At 45.5% G+C, this 17798-nt stretch overlaps 1 protein-coding gene across 1 annotated transcript in view; it reads left to right on the top strand.

The window, feature by feature from the left end:
- Positions 1–4835: 4835 nt before the first annotated feature.
- LOC138364950 (uncharacterized) overlaps positions 4836–17798 on the top strand; it is a 70111-nt gene continuing 57148 nt past the window's right edge. Inside the window, exon 1 of the mRNA XM_069325033.1 lies at positions 4836–5035. The gene's annotated coding sequence lies outside the window, so the exon portion shown is untranslated. The remainder of the gene's footprint in view (positions 5036–17798) is intronic.

The raw sequence follows: 17798 nt of genomic DNA, 5'->3' as shown, positions 1-17798 counted from the left end.
TTCTTGATGACCTCCATGGAAGTGATCATTTCCCCATCCTTGTTTCCTTTTTCTCTTTTCGCCCTTCCCTCTCTTTCCCTAGGTGGCAGTTTACTAAGGCAGACTGGACCCTATTTACCCTCAGTGCTGCTCTCTCTGACCTCTCCCTTCTGCCTCTCTCTCGCGCTCTCCTCTCCTCTCCTCTCTGGAAGAGGCACCGCCGTAGGCAGACGACCGATTCTTTTCTTTTCTTTCAGAAAGCGAGTGCGGTGGCCTGTAGGGCCATCCGTACGGCTAAACGTGAATGTTGGGCATCTTATGTCTCAACAATTACGTCCGAAACCCCTCTGGCCCAGATCTGGAAGCGCATCCGCAAGATAGCGGGTAAGTTCGTTCCCGATGTTTCACCGGTCCTTCACCTCCATGATACTCTTGTGGCGGACCCGTTGCAGGTCGCTTCCGAACTGGGTTCCCACTTTTCTTCTGTTAGCTCTGGTCTTCATCTTCCCCAATCTTTCCTTCTTCGCAAACCTGTCCTTGAGTCTTGTCCTTTAGATTTCTGCACTCATCTTCAGCTTCCCTATAATGATCCCTTCTCTCTCTCTGAACTTTGTTCTGCCCTGGCCCTCTGCGGTTCTACAGCGGCGGGTTCCGATGGTATTCATTATGAGATGCTTCGCCATCTCCCTCCGAGCACGTCTCAGTATTTACTGAGTCTGTATAATCGGATCTGGGAGTCGTCATCAGTCCCTGAGGACTGGCTCGATGCCGTTGTCCTCCCTGTTCGCAAACCAGGGTCTCTGGGTACTTCCCCTAAGGACTTTCGCCCTATTGCTTTCACAAGTTGTGTCTGCAAACTCTTTGAACGTATGGTTAACGTTCGTCTGATGTGGTTCCTGGAACACCATCACCTCCTCTCCCCTTCTCAATTTGGTTTCCGCAAGTGCCGCAGCACGACAGATGTCCTGGTGAACTTGGAGGTCTATATTCGTACTGCTTTTGCTGCGAAGACCTCCGTTGTTGCCGTCCGTTTTGACCTGGAAAAGGCTTACGACACCACTTGGCGTTATCATATCCTATCTCAACTTCATTCTTTTGGCCTTCGTGGTCATCTCCCTCTCTTTCTCCGCAGCTTACTCTCTCGTCGTTCCTTTCGGGTGCGCCTTGGTACCGCTCTCTCTCCCTCTTTTCAGCAATACGAAGGTGTGCCCCAGGGTAGTGTTCTGAGCACTACTCTTTTTCTGGTTGCCCTCAATGGTCTTCTTTCCTCTCTTCCTTCTGGTGTCTTCTCCGCTCTCTATGTCGATGATCTTACCCTTTGTTGTCAGGGTGATGATTTGCCTCTCCTTCAACGCCGGCTTCAACTTGCAATTGATGCCGTGTCGTCTTGGGCCACAGATCATGGCTTCAAGTTCTCTACTTCTAAGACTTGTGCCATGACTTTTACGCGGAAACGGGTTGTTCTTCGTCCCTCTTTGTCACTTTATGGTCATCCCCTTGAATACAAAGATTCCGCGAAGCTTTTGGGGTTATTCCTTGACACTCGTTTGTCTTGGTCTCCCCATATCTCTTACCTCCGTGTTGAGTGCTCTAAGGCCCTTACCCTCCTTCGGGTCTTGTCCCATACTTCTTGGGGGGCAGATAGGCGCACTCTCCTTGCTTTACATTCCTCTCTCGTCCTGTCTAAGCTCGATTATGGTTGCCCTGCTTACTCGTCTGCTTCTCCTTCTACTCTTCGCCGTCTTGATGCTTTGCACCATACTGGGTTGCGCCTCAGTTCTGGTGCCTTTCGTTCGACTCCCATCCTTAGCTTGTATGTTGACACTGGCTTCCTGTCTCTCCAGGACCGCCGTGATCGCTACTGTCTTCGCTATCTTGCGCGGTCCTTGCAACATCCTTCCTCTCGCCTCTGTCGTGCTTTAACTTTTACCCCTCCTGCGGATCCTGTTCCTCTTCACCACCTCCCTCTTTCTGTCCGGTTATCTCGCCTACAGGATTCTCTTTCCGTTCGTATTTCTGATGTTTCTCCTCGTGTTGTTTCTTCTTTACCCCCGTGGAGGGTCCCTCTTCCGCGGTTTTGTACATCCTTGACCCGTATCACTAAAGCTTTTACCCCTCCTACGGTTCTAAAACGCCTTTTCCTCGAGCACTTTTCTTCTCACTCCCGCTCCGTTTCTGTCTTCACCGATGGGTCTAAGTCAGCGGACGGTGTTGGCTACTCTGTTGTTTTTCCTGATCGCACTTATATGTGTCGCTTGCCTCCGGAGACTAGCATCTTTACAGCGGAACTTTATGCTATTCTCTATGCTCTTCGTCTCCTGCTTTCTCGTTGTCAGTCTTCCTTTGTAGTTGTTGTTGACTCTCGTAGTGCCCTCATGGCTCTCGGGTCCTTTAATCTGGTTCATCCAGTAGTTGTCGAAATCCAGCATTGGCTGTTTCTCGTTCACAGTAAATTTAAGTCGGTTGAGTTTTGTTGGGTTCCCAGCCATATTGGTGTGTCTTTAAATGAGCGTGCGGATGCTGCCGCCAAGGAAGCTGTCCGCTCTTGTCCCATCTCTCGTAAAGGCATTCCATATTCCGACTTTTACCCGGTTATCCATTCCTCAGTCCTTACCCGTTGGCAGGCTTCTTGGATGTCTGTTACTGGTAGCAAGCTACGTACTCTTAAATGTTGTGTTTCCTCGTGGCCATCCTCCTTCCACCGTAACCGGAGGTGGGAAACAGCTCTGGCGAGGTTGCGTATTGGCCATACTCGCTTAACCCATGGTCACTTGATGGAGCGCCGCCCTGCCCCTTATTGTCCTAGTTGCATTGTCCCTCTTACGGTCGTGCATGTCCTTCTTGAATGTCCTGACTTCCAGGACGAGCGTGTGTCTTGCTTTCCGACCGCCCCTCACGGTCACCTGTCCCTCGATAGAATTCTTGGTGACTCGGATACATTTGATATCGTTCGCCTTATGCGTTTTTGTTCTCGTATTGGCATCCTTGGTGATATTTAGCGCCCTCTGATTATTTGGCGTATTTGATGGTGCTACATAGCCTTCCCGGTTTGGTGCCTTCTTTTGATAATTACTTACTTACTTGGTGTTCGCTTTATTAGCTATATAATTTTCATACCTTTTCTCAGCTGCTCTTCTCACACTGACATACTCGTTCCTGGTTCTCTGATATCTCTCTCTTCTTTCTGGTGTTCTGTTATTACGGAAGTTCCTCCATGCCCTTTTGTTCTGCTCCTTTGCTTTCATACATTCCTTATTAAACAACGGATTCTTCCTCTGCTTCTCTGTTTTTTCCTGTCGGGCTGGGACAAACCTGCTTACAACCTCCTGACATTTTTGGGTGACATAGTCCATCATGTCTTGTACGGACTTGGTTCCGAGTTCTGTGTCCCAATGTATATCCCATAGGAATTTATTCATTTCCTCATAGTTTCCCTTTCGGTACGCCAGCCCTTTGGTTCCCAGTTCTTTTTTGGGGGTGATAATTCCCAGCTCAACCAGGTACTCAAAGCTCAATACACTATGATCACTCATTCCCAAGGGGGCTTCCAACCTAACTTCCCTTATATCCGACTCATTTAGGGTAAATATCATGTGTATACTCGTTCCAGCTTTCTCATCTGAATTCTCTACTACGTCGCTCGTTTTGGTATCATTGTGTTCGCAATTAAATTCCCTACAGATGTGTATGAATATAATGTACAAAAGCCTGGAGTGCCTCCCCGCAGGAAAGCCTAAAGTTACCCGTGAACGAGCACCAATTTGTACACTGCAACCTAATGTGTATACTCGTTCAGTTTGATAACATCAAATTTCGTGTTACGTCTTTCATTTTGGTATCAAATTGTTCGCAATAAAAAGGCGAGTATTTTAAAACTAGTCCTATAATAATAGAGCAATAACTGGAATTTTAACAAATATTTAAATTCTGGACGCTCATCATCACAAAATTATTTATGTCTTTCCAGTGTTCTGACATAAATTTTTGTGTTACATCTTTCATTTTGGTATCAAATTGTGTGCAATCTAAAGGCGCTTATTTTAAAACCACTACCAGATTGATCTGATAAAATTAAAAATTTTAACAAATATTTTAAAGAGTGATTCAGTGCTGCGTCGTTGGAACCTATTCAGTAGAAGATTGAGTGACAAGATAGTCAGTCAGTGGAACCCGAAAGTGTTTTAAAATTATTTAATTAAGGACCTGCCCGAAACGCTGTGTGTGCTAGTGGCTTTACAAGAATGTAAAAACATCAATGCTATGTACTCGTGTGCTATGTACGAGGGGCCTCGTAGCCTGGTGGATAGCGCGCAGGACTCGTAATTCTGTGGCGCGGGTTCGATTCCCGCACGAGGCAGAAACAAATGGGCAAAGTTTCTTTCACCCTGAATGCCCCTGTTACCTAGCAGTAAATAGGTACCTGGGAGTTAGTCAGCTGTCACGGGCTGCTTCCTGGGGGTGGAGGCCTGGTCGAGGACCGGGCCGCGGGGACACTAAAGCCTCGAAATCATCTCAAGATAACCTCAAGATACTCTCATAAACCCATTGCACCTTCTTGTATATATATAAATAAATAAACTCCTGTGTATAAATAAACAAAATTAAAAAGTCAGTTTTGGGAAAGATCAGTAACCAAAGAAAATGCAAGGAGCAAGATGGCGGGCAAGCGAGCGAGTGACGTCATCACAACAAAAACAAGCTGCTACACGAGGTGTAGATGACGACCCGGGAGATAACACTGCCGCTCCTCAACTGATAGCAATGTCGCCACTTAATCACCAACAACAAGATAACAACTCTGATAAGAACTGCAGCTACCATCATGAAGAAGATAACACTGATGCTCCTCACTGTCTTAGAGACGGTCACCTGTGACCACAATACTCGCCAAATTGTCCCTCCCACAGTACTCTCAGGACACTTATGGCAGTGTGTGTGGTGAGGCCACACCACTGAAGACATTGAGGATATACCACGAGGGAGAGACAAAACTGTTGAAGGAAGGAGTCACTGGCTCCACCTGACCACCTTGTTCCTCGCACTCTCATCATCCTCAGTAAGTACTGGAGTACTTTCTTCACCACCATTGTCTTACACCTCAACATGCAATTGTTGGGGTGTGGAAATAGGCCTATACAATTGTTGAGGGTGTGGACATGGGCCTAAGGAATTGTTGGGGTGAATTATATATTCAGGTTTGGATATAGGCCTATTGAATTGTTCGGTTGGGGACTGGCCTAGAGAATTGTTGGGGGTGTGGACGTGGGCCTATGAAATTGTTAGGGTGAATTATATGCCTATGGCATTGTTGGGGTGTGAACATTAGCCTATATAATCTATGTAAATAAAAATGGAAATGTTCGTTTGTTAAAAATCGCTAATCTCCGAAAGTTCTTCACTGATTGCTTTGAAATTTTCACACAATGTTCAGTTTGCATACGAGCAAGGTATTTATATACATACTATATTGATATCACGTCTTTGACGGATTTTTTTTTAAACTGTTTTTCATGTGAGAAATCTTCTAAACCTCTTTACCGATTGCTTTGAAATTTTGATACAACGTGGCATTTGAATAGGCAGGTGTTTTTATATACCTACTATATACATGCCTCACCTGTGACAGGAAAAAACATGCTTATTTTGAAAAACGAAATTTAAAATTTACAATTTATTTACAGACGAAATTTACAGACGAAATTTAAAAGAAAATCGTGGGCAACATTGCCGGGTGTGAGAGCCTCAGTACTGAGTGAGCAACGAAGGCTGGTGCACGCAGCATGAGCTAACAGCACTGCTGTTCAGCTTGTGACCACAGCATCACCTAAAAATGTCCAAATACATGTGTAACTGCTATTATTTATTGATGATAGTATTCGTTACCGTGGTTCGTTATAGTAAACACAAATGTAGATACAGTACTTATATATAACGTGTGCATATAGTGTAATAACAGCAAATATATTTTTACAGTGTTTAACCCACTGAACTGTGCAACTTGCCTTGAAGCGCTCGACGGGTGGTTGTGCAACGCACCTTGAAGCGCTCGACGGGTGGTGTTAATGGGCCTCAGGGACCTCATATGTATAGCGTACGATTCAAAGCTGGCGAGAGGTGACGCGGGTACGAAATGGATGCCTGAGGCCTCCAGTGATCGTCCACCATTTTAAATTCCCTGCATGCCCCAGGGCCGTGTGGAGCCTCAGTTTCAAGGCAGCAACCATGTCTGACGCATTGTCTATGAGCTCCCGGTCCACGGTCAGCTGCGGTCCAGCAAAACCACTGGTGTACTTGTATGGGAGGATTGTGAGACTTTTGTCCCACAAATTTCAACATTTGATGATAACGATGCTAGTGAGACATCTTTATTCCTCTATACAGGTGATGATAAGGCTTAAATAAATTATTTTATGACATATATTGATCAGTAATTCATGGACCATCTCGTTGCAGAGACGAACAGATACACTCACGTCCTCATTGACTCTGGCATTTTACCTGCCTCTCGCATGACACCTTGGAAAGACACGACCAATGAGGAAATGCAAGTGTTTTTAGCATTCTGCATGATAATGAGGCATTCAGATGAACACATCATGCAGATTATTGGAGTAAAGAAGACAGCCTTGTTCCATCTCCCGTGTTCAACAGGTACATGTCACGTGATAGGTTCGTGCTGCTTCTCATGTGCCTGCACTTTGAGAACAATGATATTGAAGATAGACGCGACTGACTATGGAAAGTGTGGAAGATATTTAGTGATATGAGAGGAAAGTTCCGTGGACAGGATCAGTTGTGGATATTCTGTCTAGGTACAGAAAGTTGTACCAGGACAGAATGTCGTGATTGATGAATCGCTAGTCCTCTTCAAGAGACGACTGGCGTTCAAGCAGTACAGTCCATTTAAGCGGCATCGGTTTGGGTTCAAGTTTTTGGTGCTATGTGACTGCGAAACTGGTATTGTCATGTTCATGATACTGTATTCAGGTACTGACGTTGACATACTAGGTCAAGATATTCACGGATTTTCAGGCACGTCACAGGGTTTTCACGTGTCATGAAAACACTCATGGAACCATTGCTGAACCAGGGGGCATATCCTGTTCCTTGACAACTACTATACCAGCCCCTTGCTAACCAGAATGCTCCTTGACCACAACACCGTCGTATATGACACTGTCAAGACCTTCAGGATGGAAATGCCAGTGTTTAACATTGGTATTGCAGTGGGTGATTGCCAGCTGCGACAGTGTGAAAAAATGTTATCAGTGTGCTGGAGAGACAGACGCGAGGTAAATATGTTGACCACTATTCACACCGGTTCCATGTTGGACAGTGGCAAAGCGCACTTTGCAACACGGTTCCCAATATATAAACCTGATTGTGTCATTGACTACAACATAAACATGCGGCTAGTTGATAAATGTGACATGATGCTTGGTGCTGTCGAGTGCTTCAGAAAATATGTGAAGTTGACGATGAATTTTTTTTTCCCTCATTGATGTTACAGTGCTCAACTGTTTCAACATGTATCTCGTGAAGTAAGGCAAGAGACCCCCATTACGTACATTCAGTGTTGCTCTAGTGTCCCAACCTCTCGTAAAGTATGGGGTGAAGGGCTGTGATGCCAAGTGGGGTGCCAGCAACAATGCCTCACACAGTTCCTGACAGACTCAGGAGTAATGAGCACCTTGCTGTACTCAAGCTGGGTTATATGCCAGGCACAGACTAACGGAACAAGGGTAAACGTGCTTGCGAAGTTTGCAAGAACACACAACGTAGGGTACACAAGTATCTGCACCTGGTGCTTTGAGTGCAAACTTTCCCTATGCCCCGTTGACTGCTTCATTGATTATCACACTCGTGGAGTTCCAAGTGTATTGATAGGGGATGTATATAGTGTGTGATAGTGTACAGTGTGTAAATATGTTATAAATGTACATAATTGAACATGAAATATTGTAAATATGAAAAATGTTTGTGGACACATTTGTTATACATGTAACACAGTGTCTTGGAACAGTACGGATGTTCTACTGCCAGAATATTGCATATGTGTTCAATATACATAGGATTAGCCAGAAAAAACAATATAAATGCATTTGTAATTGTGCAGAAAAAATGCCCCCCATCGTATGATATATACCTACAAGATCCCTGAGGCGCATTGTGCACCATCCGTCGAGATCCTCAAGGCTCATTGCGCACCACCCGTCAAGAGCATCAAAGTGCATTGCACAGTACAGTTGTTAAGGGGAAGACAAGATTTAAAAACCGTTTTTAATGGTTTATAAGGGAGGGGGGGACCCGGGTCACTCGGCGGTTGCTGGTGCAGTTGTGTGGGAGCCTAAAATTTGTCATGATGGTTTACCCACTGGGCAAAGTTTTGGCTTCGGAGGATGTTCTAGTTTCCTATGGGCAGCCCCTTTCACCGCTCTTGCGACCGCTGGGTTTGTCCCCCGGAGTCCTTATGTCGGTTGCTGTGTCTCTGGCTTCCTCTTGGGGTTTTCGGGGTTTGGTGGATGGCGCCTTCCCCTTCCCTTGCTCGATGTGTTCACGGATGCCTCGTCTCTTGACTTGGGCTTAGTGACCAGCGCTCACCAGGCCACGAATCATTCCTCTATCCACGGAGTGTACAGTTGATACCAGCTGCTTCCATTTTATTTGTAAGACATTCGGGCGCCCAGAGGTGGACCTCTTCGCGTCGACGTGATCTCGGCATCTCCCATTATCAGTGGCGCTGTTCCCCCTCGCGGGGAACAGCGCCACTGAATAGCGCCTTACGAGGCTATCGCGGTGGACGCTTTCCGGCAGGACTTGTTGAGGTGGAGGTCCTAATTCCTTTCTCTCCCAGTCCAGCTGCTGCTCCGTGTTCTGACTCGACCTTAATCCTATCAGCGGAGAGGGAATCTCCTGGCCCCATGGTGGCCGGCCCAGCCTTGGTTTCAGGTGCTGCTTGCTTGGTGCCTGAACCCGGGAGTCTTTCCGTGACTCTGCCTCTTTCAGCAAGTTTGGCCGGTAAGGTACCTCGTTGGTTCGTTGTGCTCTTCCGCTCTTCGCGTGTGGGTTTTTTTTACGTGGGTGTGTCGCCCTTTGTATGGTGATCAGGGGACTTTTTTAAGGGGGCATATCAATGAAAAATTAAAAGTTGTTCAATTTGCTTATACATTTTTTAATACAATGGTTATAGAAAGGGCTGCAGCTGGTCCAAGTTTCATCATCACACCCTAAACAGAAAAGGAGAAAAAAAATAAACAACGAATTATGCAACGAATTTTCAAATAGTTTCAGGGAACACATGTGTCAACTAAAATCATTTCTATAACACTCATATATTAAATTAAGCACATAATAAAGGATTCTAGTGATCAGTTTTATAAAAAAGTGTTTAGTGCAATAATATAATTTTTCAAAGTTACCCTTCTAAAAAAAATATGCAATATATGATATTTATAAATTTTTATAAAATCAACAAATAGACTTTGGACTAAAATGTCTACTAGATTCTGTAGAAGCACAAACGCTACATATAAGGTGTAATTTGCATGTAAATTGAATAATAAATAAAAGCTCTGAAGTAATTTGAAGGTGTAAATTACTTTCCAGAGTAAAATAAAGATCCAAGTTCGGCCACCTGTAGCTGAGCTTGACTTTGACAGATTTCGTTCATAATTGGCACCCTTGCAGATAGGCATCCATTGAGCAAGGTGTGCAAGTTTCATGCAAATCCCTTGATAACAAACGAGAAAAAAATATTGGCCAAAAAAAAAGCAAAAAAAAAAAAAAAAGAAAAAAAAAAATTTAAATATAAATATATTGCACATACATATTACAATTATTACAAGAGTTTGTGCTTCTTCAGCACATAGTAGACATTTTAGTTGACACATGTGTTCCGTGAGATTATTTGAGAATGTTGAACATTCGTTGCATAATACGTTGTGTATTTTTTTTCTCCTTTTCTGTTTAGGGTGTGATGGTGAAACTTGGACCAGTTGCAGCCCTTTCTATACCCATTTCATAAAAATATTTATAAGCAAATTGAACAACTTTTAATTTATAACGATTTAGAATGATATGCCCCCTTAATGTTGTCCCACCTGCAGTCTTCATTTCAGCGATAGTATGAAGTCTCCTGGCAGTCTGTCTGCAATTTCCTTTTCCTTCATAAGGTGTTGTCGGTGTCTGTCAATTTATTTTGTCTTTTTTCTCTCTTGGCTCTCTCTGGACTGGTATCTAATATCGCATGTTTTCACTTCTTATTGTGCGGCATTGGCAGAGCCGCTCTAGCTTGCTTTTGAGGTGCTTGTCACTTCTGCTCCTTTCTGCAAGCTCTCTCGAGCATTTTTTCACCTCTGGCCTGCTCGTGCGCCGCCAGACACGTCCTGGTCTTTGAATCGGGTGCTCTCTTTTTTCTCTTCTCCTTGGTGGCCTCTTCAGTTCAGATTTGTTTTATGAAAGCCTTGTTTTTGTTGGCTTTGGCCTCTGGGGGTCGGGTTGGGGACCTTCATGCCTTCTCAGGACCGGGGGCACTGTTCTTTTTAACATGGTGGTCGTTTTGTTCGTTGACAGCCTTCTCCTTTTCTGCTAAAGATTGAGATGGCAAGCTTCCGGAAGGGTCCAGTGGTGGTGGATGCGTGGTTGATTCGGCAAGTGATGCATCATGTTCTGTGTCTGGTGGCGGCTTTACGTCGCTGCCTGTGGCCCAATGGTTCGGTGTCTGTGGATGCGCTTTGGGTGGATCCGGTTTCTCTGGTTCCCTGTTCCAGCGCTCGTGTATCTCAGGTTGCCCAGTGTCATCAAGTCTTGCCAGCCTGTGGTCTACCTTCATGCCCGTTTATGAAGGGATGTCCGCACAACATGATGTGTGGACATATGCTGCTCTGGCAGCTGTCTTTGGTAATATGTCTTGTGTCAATATTCGGGCGCAGGAGTTTTGAAGGTCGCACAGGGTCCTGGCCACCAGATATCTCGTGAACGTTCTGGATCCTCTCAATCCTGGTGTAGCACTGGTGTGTCTGCTGTGGCCAGATGACTCTTCTTCGTCTTGAGACCTGCAGTGCTGCCGCCTCCCGGGTAAGTCCCCGTTTTTACTTATCTAGGGGTAGTTAGCTTCAGGAAGCCGACAGGGCTCCCCACAGAAAACCAGTGTTGAATATAATGAAATGCCATTTTGTAGACGGCTCCCTGACTCCCTCCGGTCAACAGTTTTCATCATTCAAGAACAAAAGGAGAGAGCCGCTGGCTGAGCCGGCTCCATCTCCCCCCCCCCTTCTCTTGGGGGAAAGGGGGCGCTAATGAGTGAGTGCACTAGTTTAATGACTTTTTTTGTGGGGAATTATTTTGCTATGTTTGGACATAGCAAAATAACCAGCCAGTGGCTGGTTATTATTTTAACCAGCTAGTGGCTTGTTTTGTTTCGCCAATTTTCCTGGGTGCCCTCCCCAGTCGATGGTAAGTATGACATACTCTAAATGTAGAGTGCTCACAGGCTATTGCTCCCTGCACGTCTCTGAGGGGACCTGGTTCTGGCTCATGGTCATCGGTAGGCATAAAGCACTCCCGTTACTGATGAACCCAAACTAATATTTCACATGTCAGTTTGGAGTGCTTCAGGGAGCCTCAGGGCTTCCCCAGAAATTGGTGTTTCATTACATTAAACTGTTTTTTTTCTTGGGGGAGCCCCTACGGCTCCCCGGAGCAATCCAGGCTGATATGATTATTCCTAACTTTGGCATCAGTCGATATGGGTAGAGTTTTAGGCCTACCTTGAGGTGCTTCCGGGGCTTAGTGTCCCCGCGGCCCGGTCGTCGACTAGGCCTCCTGGTTGCCGGACTGATCAACCAGGCTGTTGGACGCGGCTGCTCGCAGCCTGACGTATGATCGTCCCCGGCCGACCGGGGACCACGAGCCAGGTCCTGGCCTCTTTAGAGAGGCACGGGAAGCAATGACCTATAGAAATACACATGTGATTGTGGAGCATTCTATATCTGCCATCGACTGGGACAGGCACCCAGAAAGGTAAGCGCCCCAAAACAAACCCCTATTCTGGTTAAAACGACGAATATAGACAAACGAGTGGACAGAACTCCCCAAATGAAAACAAGCAAACAAACATTACGTCAAACAAACATGTCTGCACAGCTCCCCCCTCACCCCAGGAGGGGGAAGGGGAAGCCCAAGACCCCCCGCGCCGGTGATCCACACCCCAGTTCTTCAGCTGATGCGAGACATTACGGTCGTATAGCTCCAGCTCCAGACTCTTTGTGTTACGCTGTGCCTTGGTTCAGTACTGCTCCTACGGTGGTATGCGAGCAGGGAGTAATATTCCTAGGTACTCGGGCTGCATGTGCTTAGGGTTCCATTCCCTAAGTTCCCTGTAAGTACCGCCCTTGGGGCTTGGGGTTATCTTCCGTAAGTCACCTTGGGTCTACCTCTGTTGGTCTTTCACTGCTTGGCAATTGACCGCCTCGAGTGTTTTGGGGGTTTCCGCCCATGTTTACCTTGAGGTAAGTGGTAGTTTATTGCACTGGTAGAGCGTGGGGTATTGTGCAGCTAGTTTTCACCTATTACATCATCCAGCTCTGTTCCTCTTGGGCATGTTTCCTCTTGCAGGGGTTTTTCTTTTCCTTTTTTGTTTTGGCCTGTAAGGGGGGGGGGGGGGGCTGGCTTGTGTCCCTTTCCCCTGTTTAGTTAGGGTGTTGACTTCCTGTGTTCGGTGGTACCCCTCCCCCCCTCCTTCACCGCTGTGAGTGGATACGTCCCGGAGGTTCAGGTTTAGCGGTTTGTTTGGTAGACTTGGGTATGGGTAATACCAGTACCCTGCCTGGGATTACCCTTAGCAGACCCAGTCTAGGGGCCCTCGGAAACCCCGCGGGGGCTCTCGGGTGCGATGAGTGCGACCCCTAAATCCCTTCTCGCTTTGTGCAAGTTTGAGGGTTGCTCTGTCCCCTTGTCTCAAGGCGACGCTCATTGTTTTTGTCTGTTATGCTGCCTGTTGGGTTGATGACACCTTCGGCCCAAAGTCCTGCGAGCTTTGTTGCTTGTTTGTCACTCAATTCACCCATTCTCCTGATGATATTATTTGGGTGTAGGCGGGTCATGCCTTGCAGGATAGGTTTTGGTTGCAACGTGCTAATCTAGTTACTTCCTCGGATGCTGCGAGTTTTGCTCCATTTTGCTTTTAGGGATCCGGACTTAGCTAGGGGTGTCGGTCGCGTCGGCCCTGGTTCAGTCCGCGCCCCCTCGTTCTTCCCCTGCTGTGCTTCACTCGGTTCCTCCCCCCCCCCTGCTTCCGGCTGCTAAGAGTCTGAGAGCTTCGGGGTTGGAGCAGGGTTTAGAGGTTTCTGAGACTTGGGCAGGAACACATTTTAACAATCTTAGAAGAATTTTTTTCTTGTGCACAGCAGTGTTGTCAGCTATTACCAGCAGCGCTGCACAGGGGTTAATGTGCTCGATCAGGGGTGTACATAACCCATTAACCACTGCACTGCGCAATGAGGCATTCGACGGGTGGTGTGCAACTCGCCTCAGGGATCTCTTAGATATAGCGTACTATTTAAATTTTGGCGCACGGTGACGTGGGTATGAAATAGATGCCTGAGGGGCTCCAGTGATCGTCCACCATTTTGAAAAAAATCCCAGCATGCCCCAGGGCCGTGGGGAGCCTCAGTTTCAAGGAAGCAACCATGTCTGATGCATCGTCTACGAGCTCCCGGTCCACAATCAGCTGCGGTCCAGGAAAACGACTCTCAGAGGACGAAATATGCGACATATTGTATGGTGATGGATGATCATTTAGACTACAATCCAGAGAAAGACCTAACACAGAGGTCTGACACCAGTAAGGGGGAGAATGAGGTGGAGGTGGTCACGAGTGTGTTCAATACACGCGCCTCACCTGGCCAGCCCTGCCGCCCTGGGTGAGTACTGTTAATCACCACAACCATGTGTGTCCTCTGAGGCAAGTTTATTTAGTGATAGTACATGTGGTGAATCATTTTCGGGCTTCGGTGACATAGGCTCTGATACAAGCAGTGTTGACGAACAAAGTACGAGCAGCGATGGTGTTACTAGGCGGGGTTTTGCTGCCCCATTAGCACACCGAGGCAAGCTGCAGCGTCACGCGGCCCGAGGACAATGTTGACAGTGTTTCCTCGACATCAGGTGTTCGTGGTAGGCCTACACTATGCAGAACACTTTCATCTACTGGTTTGCCTATACACAGCTTTAGCACAAGATAACGGAGCCGTGTTTTTGGTGCTCGTGGTGGTGTTGGCTCCAAAACCAAACCCACAGGTGTACTCGTGTGGGAGGATTGTGAGACTTTTGTCCCACAAATTCCAACATTTGATGGTACCGATGTTGGTGTGACACCGTTATTCCTCCCTATACAGGTGATGATATGGCTGAAATTGACTTTTTTTATGGGGCATATTTTGACAAGGAATTCTTGGACCATCTCGTTGCAGAGACGAACAGATATGCTCACAGCCTCACTGACTTCAGCATTTTACCTGTCTCTCGCATGACACTATGAACAGACACGACAAATGAGGAAATGTATATGTTTTTGGCGTTGAGCATGATAATGATGAAACATTCGGATCACAAAAACAAGTGATCCAGGATTATTGGATCTAAGACAGCCTTGTTCCGTCCCTCGTGTTCAACTGTTTCATGTCACGTAATAGGTTCCTGCTGCTTCTCAGGTGCCTGCACTTTGAGAACAATGATAATGAAGACAGACACGATAGATTTTGGAAGATGCAGAAGATTTTTAGTGATATGAGAGGAAATATCACTAAAAAGTGGTAGTGACTCCGGGAGTCTATGCCTCGGGCGACCACCAAACCATGACATCACATGCGATTTTCTGAACCACACGGCGGCCAAAGTAAGTACAATTTCGTATTATTTCAACATATATATGATCATGGAAGGGTATTTAACATTATTAGAAGCACAAAAAATTTTGCGAACAATTTATTTTCTGCGCACCAGGGGTTTGCCATATTTGGGGGCAGAGCTGGTTAAGCAATCGTAGGTGTATTGTAGAATTCAAAGCTTGGGTACAAGATGGAGGCTTGAGGGCATCCAGTGAGCGTCTGTCAGCTTGAAAAAAATTACTAGCTTGCCACTTAGCCGGTAGTGGGCAGGCTCCTTTTCAAGGTAACAACCAAGTCAGACATCAAGCTCCCTTATTCATCAAGCTCCCAGTCCCCAGCCAGCTGTGTTGCTGAGAAAACACTCCCTGATGTTGAAATACAGGGCATATTGCTTGAAGATGACCATGCCAGTGATATTGATAACACAAATCTGGACCAAGACCTATCACAGGTGTCTGATACTAGTGAATATGGATATTGAAGTGGACGATGTAGAGTGTGTGTACAGTACACAGCTCTCACCAGCCCTGCCCTGCCGACCAAGGTCAACACCATCATTCAACTGGAATACAAATAATTAGCCAAGTTAAGACTTAGATTAATATTGTAATACATTAATATCATATGGTAATAAGACAAGTTGGATAAGGGTATGCAATAGAAACAAACACGTATAAGCTGGAGACACTCATGTACTTAAAGTTTAAGAATCCATTAACAATATAGGAATATTATACAACAGATAGGACTAGTAGTTAATATTAATGGGCAGGTATGTATAAGCGAAAAATTAAATGAATATTTTTTAATTCACAGAGTAATGAATTAAAGATTCAGATACATTGACAAATTAAGAGTTCAAGGTTTATAAAATTTTGTGAAATTGAAGTCTTAGTAGTGACAGATACATCGATAAGTTGCAAATATTTTAAGCTAAGAATCAGATAACTAGACATATTAGGCACTCAAAGAATTATTACATTGTATAAAATTGAAGTGCTTGTAGTAACAGTTATAAGAGGGCAAATTACATGTAACTGAAGCCAATAATATAAAAAGGAAGCATTTAGTAACTAATATACAAATATAAAAAGTCTAAATATAAATATGGTTAGGGAAGGTAAGGCTTGGTCACTCATGTGTTACTCTCAGTAAGGCTTGGTCACTCATGTGTTACTCTCAGTAAGGCTTGGTCACTCATGTGTTACTCTCAGTAAGGTTTGGTCACTCGTGTGTTACTCTCAGTAAGGCTTGGCCACTCATGTGTTACTCTCAGTAAGGCTTGGTCACTCATGTGTTACTCTCAGTAAGGTTTGGTCACTCGTGTGTTACTCTCAGTAAGGCTTGGTCACTCGTGTGTTACTCTGAGTAAGGCTTGGTCACTCATGCGTTACTGTCAGTAAGGCTTGGTCACTCATGTGTTACTCTGAGTAAGGCTTGGTTACTCATGTGTTACTCTGAGTAAGGCTTGGTCACTCGTGTGTTACTCTCAGTAAGGCTTGGTAACTCGTGTGTTACTCTGAGTAAGGCTTGGTCACTGATGTGTTACTGTCAGTAAGGCTTGGTCACTCGTGTGTTACTCTCAGTAAGGCTTGGTCACTCATGTGTTACTCTCAGTAAGGCTTGGTCACTCGTGTGTTACTCTGAGTAAGGCTTGGTCACTCATGTGTTACTGTCAGTAAGGCTTGGTCACTCGTGTGTTACTCTCAGTAAGGCTTGGTCACTCATGTGTTACTCTGAGTAAGGCTTGGTCACTCATGTGTTACTCTCAGTAAGGCTTGGTCACTCATGTGTTACTCTCAGTAAGGCTTGGTCACTCATGTGTTACTCTCAGTAAGGCTTGGTCACTCATGTGTTACTCTCAGTAAGGCTTGGTCACTCATGTGTTACTCTCAGTAAGGCTTGGTCACTCATGTGTTACTCTCAGTAAGGCTTGGTCACTCATGTGTTACTCTCAGTAAGGCTTGGTCACTCATGTGTTACTCTCAGTAAGGCTTGGTCACTCATGTGTTACTCTCAGTAAGGCTTGGTCACTCATGTGTTACTCTCAGTAAGGCTTGGTCACTCATGTGTTACTCTCAGTAAGGCTTGGTCACTCATGTGTTACTCTCAGTAAGGCTTGGTCACTCATGTGTTACTCTCAGTAAGGCTTGGTCACTCATGTGTTACTCTCAGTAACGCTTGGTCACTCATGTGTTACTCTCAGTAAGGCTTGGTTACTCATGTGTTACTCTCAGTAAGGCTTGGTCACTCATGTGTTACTCTCAACAATGACATTGGAAGTTCGCTGACTTCCAGTTCTGTCACAATCAACAAAGAAAGCCAGTAATTGTTGGACACTTTTGATTTCATGTCTTTTGCTGTTCTTTCTTAGCAATGATCGTTCCATTCCTGGTGTCGCACTGCTTGATAAGATTTGGGGTTTGTTTGTGAATATGATGCAGTCTGTAGAGGAGGATCAACACAGCTTGGTAAGGCACTCATTAATATAATATGATGCAGTCTGTAGAGGAGGATCAACACAGCTTGGTAAGGCATTCATTAATATAATATGATGCTGTCTGTAGAGGAGGATCAACACAGCTTGGTAAGGCACTCATTAATATAATATGATGCTGTCTGTAGAGGAGGATCAACACAGCTTGGTAAGGCACTCATTAATATAATATGATGCTGTCTGTAGAGGAGGATCAACGCCGCTTGGTAAGACACTCATTAATATAATATGATGCTGTCTGTAGAGGAGGATCAACGCTGCTGGCAAGGCACTCATTAATATAATATGATGCTGTCTGTAGAGGAGGATCAACGCTGCTGGCAAGGCACTCATTAATATAATATGATGCTGTCTGTAGAGGAGGATCAACGCTGCTGGCAAGGCATTCATTAATATAATATGATGCTGTCTGTAGAGGAGGATCAATGCTGCTT

The sequence above is a fragment of the Procambarus clarkii genome, chromosome 15 (genome assembly GCF_040958095.1).
Source record: "Procambarus clarkii isolate CNS0578487 chromosome 15, FALCON_Pclarkii_2.0, whole genome shotgun sequence".
Classification (NCBI taxonomy): domain Eukaryota; kingdom Metazoa; phylum Arthropoda; class Malacostraca; order Decapoda; family Cambaridae; genus Procambarus; species Procambarus clarkii.
This window is presented reverse-complemented; position numbering and strand designations above follow the sequence as displayed.